The following is a 6,804-nucleotide window of genomic DNA, read 5'->3' on the forward strand; positions in this document are numbered from 1 at the left end:
AAAAAAAAAAAAAAAAAGAATGTCAAATATTGGTCCCCAATCTCTTTCAGCTTGTAAGATTTCTGTTGAAATGTCCAGTTTTAGTTTGATGAGATTCCCTTAGTAGGTTACCTGACCTTTCTCTCCAACTTTCTTTAACAGGTTTCCTTTTATTTCAACCTCAAAGAATCTGATGATTATGTATCTTAGGGATAATCTTGTTTCAGTGCATCTTACTGGGCCTTTCTGCATTTATTGAATTTGAATGTTGACCCCTCTAGCTAGGTTGGGAAAGCTCTTATGGATTATATCCTAAAATGTTTTCCAAATTGTTTCAATTCTCCCCATTTCTTTTATAGGTTCATTTTTTTAACATAATCTTATATTTCCTGGATTTTTTTGTTCCTCTTAATTCTTTTTTTCCTCTATTGTTATCTGTCTTATTTCAGAAAGCTAGTCTTCCAGCTCTGAGATTCTTTTCTCCACTTGGTGTATTATATTAATATATTGCATATAATATAATCACTTGCTATTAATGCTTGTGATTGCATTATAAAATTATTGCAATGTGTTTTTAAGCTCTATCACATCAGTTATGTTCTTTCTTATGCTGACTATTTTCTTTGTCAGCTCCTGCAGTTTTGTCATGATTTTTAGCTTCCTTGCATTATGTTTCTATGCATGCCTGTAGCTCAATGATCTTCATTTCAATGCATATTGCTTGGATTAGAACCCTTCCTAGAGAAGTGACACAGCCATTTTGAGGAAAGAAAGCACTCTGGCTTTTTGAGTGCTTAGGGTTCTTACACTGAATCTTTCTTATTTTTGTGGGTTTATCTACCATTAGTCTTTGAGGTTGCTGACGTTTGGATGGGTGTTTCAAAATTTCATTGTATTTGATGGCCTTTAGAATTTCATTGTGGTAAAATGTGGCTTCAGCCAACTTTCTGGAAGATTTTAGGGGGCTAGCGGTCAGCTCCAAAATCTTGGACTTTGTGCTCTCTGGGAGACTTGTATTTGACTCCAATGTTGTTTTCTAGCTCCTGGAAGTTTGGAATATGCTTCTGCACTGGATGCAGGCGTGAGGTGCAGCAGCTTCAGGAGAGTGCTAGTGGGTGCTGAGGTGCCTGCCGTGCTGTAGGCGTTCACTAGAGTGGTGGAGGCAACACATTCGGGGGTTTAAAGTGGTGGGAACACTTACTGCAGACTGTGTGTGCCATTGTGCTGGAGATGGTGTTTGCTCAGGGCCCAGGTGCTGGTGATGCAGATCTGGGTGCCTAATCTGTGCCCCACAAGTATTGAGTGATTACTCAGGGGGAGGATCTGCTGTTCTCTGTGTAGTGTTAGTACAAGGATAGGGTGCTAGTGTGAGTGGGCTTGCTAGCTCTGTACCTGCCAAGGCTAAATCTGCAATGGTGGTTGGTGAGGGAGTACAGGAGGGTGGACTGTACTCCTGTGCTGGTGGTCAATGAAAGTAAAACCCACCCATACAGACATGTACCAGAAATGTGATGTGGGAAGCTACCATGGCCCCAGGGGAAGTTGCAGTATAAGGAGGAAACAGATAAGCTTGTATGTGGTCGTAGAGGTCATCTCATGGAGCTCTGCACCTTTCAGGAATACTGCATCAGTGCAAAAGCTATGGTGTGGGCCCCAAGGACATCAAAGGCTGCTCTGCAAGCAGGCATGGCTAGGCTTGGGCCCCAGGAAAGGCCAGCAGACCATGGGATGCTCAGGTCAGACCAGTGCCATCTGATAGGCAAGACCGCCCTGCAGAGATCTGATCTAACAGTTCACAAGGGCTGCTAAAGTCTCCTACTAGAGCAAGTTGAGCCTATGGGGATGGCTGTCCAAGTCCACACTTTGCTACAGATACTTCTGCATCAAACCCTCTGGGCTCTACATCAACTGGCTTGCTATCCCTACCAAGTAGGGGTTGCAGCTCTAAGGGGCAGTAGCTCTCCTTGCCAACTCAAGTGTCCCTGGTGATCAAGGGGTCTCTTCCTGGGGTTCCAGAGGCCTATAGTGAGAGTGGATTGCTTCTTCCCAGTTCAACTCACTTGTTCTCCTGGAGCTGTTGTGGTACAAAAATGAGTCTTAGTGTATAGTACCCCCATGGATTGTTCCCAGCTTTCTCCCCCTTAAGCCCAGCTTCTGTGTCTTCCTTCTGTCCACTCTCAGCACTTTCCCTCATACCTGTCATCTCAGTCCCTTGGTGGGAGCTGTTCTACCTCACTGATCTAGTTGACCATCTTGCCCTCCCCTGCTTCTTTTTAAAATAAAGAAAATTGACTATCATTAATCATACTTTTACTTTAATACTAAAGTAAATGCTATAAAATTGAAGTTATTCAAATCTAAATATTTTTGACAGAAATTATATCCTTATTTCTGGAAAAGCTCTTACAATTAATTTTATCATTATTTTTAATGCCTTTATGAAAATAAATGCTTTCTTGAGTCTCTAGTCTTTTGTCAAGAACATTAACATCATTCTTTTATGAGAAATGAAAGTATATTTTAATTTACCTAACTTCTAAGTCTGTTATGTCAAAAATTATCACAGAAAATTAATAAATTAATATTGTAAGAGCGATACATTTAGAGTCTGGGCTTCCTTGTAAAGATCAGGTACACTTTTCATTGGATAACTTTCATCCTTTCTTTTCTTTTTTTGAGACAGAGTTTTGCTCTCGATGCCCCAGCTGGAGTGCAATGGCATGATCTCGGTTCACTGAAACCTTTGCCTCCTGGTTTTAAGCAACTCTCCTGCCTCAGCTTCCAGAGTAGCTGGGATTATAGGCTTGCACCACCATGCCCTGCTAATTTTTTGTATTTTTAGTCCAGACGGGGTTTCTCTGTGTTGGTCAGGCTGGTCTCAAACTCCCGACATCAGGTTATCTGCCCACCTCTGCCTCCCAAAGTGCTGAGATTACAGATGTAAGCTGCACCCAGCTGGATAATTTTCAAAGTCTTCGACATGAATACTGAAATGAAAAAGGTTTAATAAATATGAAGAAAAGGAAGAGGCTTGGAATTGAAAAAAAAAAGAAATATAAAATCCTTGTAGGTATTTATTTATAATTTGTATCTTGTTAATTGCTAAGAAGAATATTAGGGCTAATCTTTAAAATTATATTAAAGTATATTATACTTATATTAAAATACATGTTATAATTATATGGTTTGATAAATGTTACAAAATTCTGCATCATACCTATATAACCAGCCCTTAGTTCAAGAAAGGTACATTTTCCGCCTGCCTGGAATGACCAGAAGGGAAGGTGGATTCAGTGCTTTTAATCAGCTTAAAATGGCTCTTTTCACTATTGTGGATGGGAAGATGGGGAAAGGGGTCAGCTTCAAAGACGTGGCAGGAATGCACGAAGCCAAGCTGGAAGTGCGAGAGTTTGTGGATTATCTAAGAGCCCAGAGCGCTTCCTCCAGCTTGGCGCCAAGGTCCCAAAGGGCACGCTGCTGCTCGGGCCCCCTGCTGTGGGAAGACCCTGCTGGCCAAGGTGGTAGCCACAGAGGCCCAGGTGCCCTTCTTGGCAGTGGCTGGCCCGGAGTTCATGGAGATCATTGGAGGCCTTGGTGCTACCCATGTGTGGAGCCTCTCTTCAAGGAAGCCCAAGCCCGGGCTCCCTGCATTATCTACATCGACAAGATCGACGCGGTGTGCAAGAAGCGCTCCACCACCACGTCCGGCTTCTCCAACACCGAGGAGGAGCAGACGCTCAACCAGCTTCTGGTGGAAATGGACGGAATGGGCACCACAGACCATGTCATCGTCCTGGCGTCCATGAACCGAGCCGACATTTGGGTCTGTGCTCTGATGAGGCCGGGCCGACTGGACCTGCAAGTCTTCTTGATCTTCCCACGCTGCAGGAGAGACAGGAGATTTTCGAGCAGCACCTGAAGAGCCTGAAGCTGACCCAGGCCAGCACCTTTTACTCCCAGCGTCTGGCAGAGCTGACTCCAGGATTCAGTGGGGCTGACATCGCCAACATCTGCAATGAGGCTGCGCTGCACGGGGCACGGGAGGGACACACGTCCGTGCACACACTCAGCTTCGAGCACGCCGTGGAGCGCGTCCTTGCAGGGACTGCCAAAAAGAGCAAGATCCTGTCTAAGGAAGAACAGAAAGTGGTCGCATTTCACGAGTCGGGCCACGCCTTGGTGGGCTGGATGCTGGAGCACACGGAGGCCGTGATGAGGGTCTCCGTAGCGCCTCGGACAAATGCCGCCCTGGGCTTTGCTCAGATGCTCCCCAGAGACCAGCACCTCTTCACCAAGGAGCAGCTGTTTGAGCGAATATGCACGGCCCTTTAGGGCCGGGCGTCGGAAGCAGTGACCTTCAACAGGGTCACTTCCGGGTCACAGGATGACCTGAGGAAGGTCACTCGCATTGCCTACTCCCTGGTGAAGCAGCTTGGGATGGTACCTGACATCGGGCCCATCTCCTTCCCTGAGGCACAGGAGGGCCTCATGGGCATCGGGCGGCTCCCCTTCAGCCAAGGCCCTCAGCAGATGATGGATCATGAAGCAAGACTGCTGGTGGCCAAGGCCTGCAGATACACCGAGAAGGTGCTGCAGGAGAACCTGGACAAGCTGCAGGTGCTGGCAAATGCCCTTCTGGAAAAGGAGGTGATAAACTATGAGGACATTGAGGCACTCATTGGCCCAACGCCCCATGGGCCGAAGAAAATGATCGCACCACAGAGGTGGATCGAAGCCCAGAGGGAGAAGCAGGACTCTGGAGAGGAGGAGGCGGTGGAAGAGCCCAGCAGCCTCCACTTCAAGGCAAAGAGCCACCTCGACCAAAGTAGTTGGGACATGTTGGCCGCACGTGCAGGTGATCCAAGCAGTGAGCAGCTCACTCAGCCGCCCCGCGTTTCTTTTCAACTGAGCTTTGCACTTGCTCTCGGGGCCCTCAATAGTCTCTGCACGCTCAGTAGTCTCTGCGCAGCGGCTTCAGAGATCTCTTTATTGATTACCCTTTTCATGACTGTAAATTTCTCTGCGGAAATGACTGACTGAGCCTTGTGTTTGTGCATCGTTTCCCCATGGGGAAGGTTATTAGTGCTTTCCCAAGTGAGCATGGGACACCTCGAGTTCCCAGGTTTACCGACAGTCCTTCCCACTGTGGCTGAGGCCACCCAGAGGCCGCACAGCATTAAGACCCCTGTTCATGCTGACGCCTGCACTGCCGTTCCAGTTCCCGTTGCTCCCTCCGAATGCTAAGGGGATCGGACATGAAAGGACCCTCAGAGCCGATTGTCCTGTCTCCAGAGGCTCTGTCATGGAGCTCACTCATCAATGAGGCCACACAGGCCCAGAAACCGGACTCTAGAGGACTCAACACTGCCACCTGCGGCCATGTGGACAGGTACAAGCTGAGGACTTCTAGCTGGTCTAGTCATGCAGTGTTGGGATACCTTGGTTTTTATTGCCCTGAGAATTGTTGAGATACTTCACTAATAAACTCTGTGGTTGGAAAAATCTAAAAGAAAAAAAAAAGGAATAAAGAAAAGTAAGAAGGAAGGAAGGAAAAAAAAGGAAGTAAAAATTAAAGGAAGCATGGATTGCTAGGAAGCTGGATGCCCTCTTGTAGTTCTGCTAATCCACCAAGTGCAAATATTACCCTTATTTCTAAAACCATTAAGTAGTTTTGTCTATTCATGAAGTTTATTTATGGGCTCATACAATATGTACTCTTTATGATTGGCTTCTTTCACTCAACATTCTTAGTGGCATTGCTTCTTTTTCATCCATAATCTATATTTATTGCTCTATTGTATTCCATTATACAATATCAGATTCTAATGTTGATAAAATTTTGATTGTGTCTAGTTTGGGACTATTATGAATGAATACTCCTCTTGCTTTTAACCTTTTTTATACGTGTCTTTGGTGCCAAGATAGTCACATTTATGTATATTAGAGATGTAGAAAAAGTGCTAGATTATAGGTTATGTGTATGTTCATCTTCAGTATTTACTGCCAAATGGTTTTCTAATTTGGTTTTTACAATTTACATTTCCACCAGCAGTGCATGAGAGCTTCATTTGTTCTACATCTTGTCAAACATTTAGTATGTTTTCCTTTTTTATTTTAGTTATTTTGGTGGCTATGTAACTAAGCCGCATTGAGATAAAATTTGTATTTCCTTGATAACTAATAAATTTGATGTCAGTTTATATGTTTAATGGCCATCTGAAGCTAATTTTTTTCAAGTATCAGTTTAAGACTTGCATTGTTACATTGCATTGTCTTTTTCTTATTTGCAAATACTCTGTACATTCTGGATAAAAGTATTTTGCCAGACATACATATGAATAGCAATGTCTTTTTTTGCCATGTAGTTTTCTTTTTTATTTCCTTAATTTTGATAATTATAATTTATTAAATTGAACGTAGTCACACATCATTTTTTCTTTTTTATGACTTTCTGGTTATTTTTATCAATTAATTTAGTATGTATTATGTATGTATGTATGAGATAGGGTTTAACTCTGTCACCCTGGTGAAGTGCATTGACATTGTCGTAGCTGACTGTAGCCTCAAACTTCTGGAATTAAGCAGTCCTTTTACCTCAGCTTCCCAGGTAGGTAGGACCACAGGAGCATGCCACCTGCCCAGCTATTTTATTTATTTATTTATTTATTTTGTAGAGACGAGTTCTCACTATGTTGCTCAGGTTGGTCTTGAGTTTTTTGCCTCAAGCGATTCTTCTGAGGAATCCTCCCAAAGTTCTTGAATTACAGGTATGAGCCATCACACCTGGACCTGGTTTCTATTTTTTAAAGTTTTGCCATTATAATA

The 6,804-nt window shown here is 44.0% G+C and overlaps 1 pseudogene across 1 annotated transcript in view; it reads left to right on the forward strand.

Annotated features, from left to right (window-relative positions):
- The window catches only part of LOC108310115, a 13,401-nt pseudogene extending 7,918 nt beyond the window's left edge, over positions 1-5,483 (forward strand). The window contains exon 2 of the transcript XR_001827632.2: positions 3,209-5,483. The product of XR_001827632.2 is annotated as a paraplegin-like (transcript). The remainder of the gene's footprint in view (positions 1-3,208) is intronic.
- The last annotated feature ends 1,321 nt before the right edge of the window (positions 5,484-6,804 follow it).

This window comes from Cebus imitator, unplaced genomic scaffold (genome assembly GCF_001604975.1).
Source record: "Cebus imitator isolate Cc_AM_T3 unplaced genomic scaffold, Cebus_imitator-1.0 Scaffold101, whole genome shotgun sequence".
NCBI lineage: Eukaryota > Metazoa > Chordata > Mammalia > Primates > Cebidae > Cebus > Cebus imitator.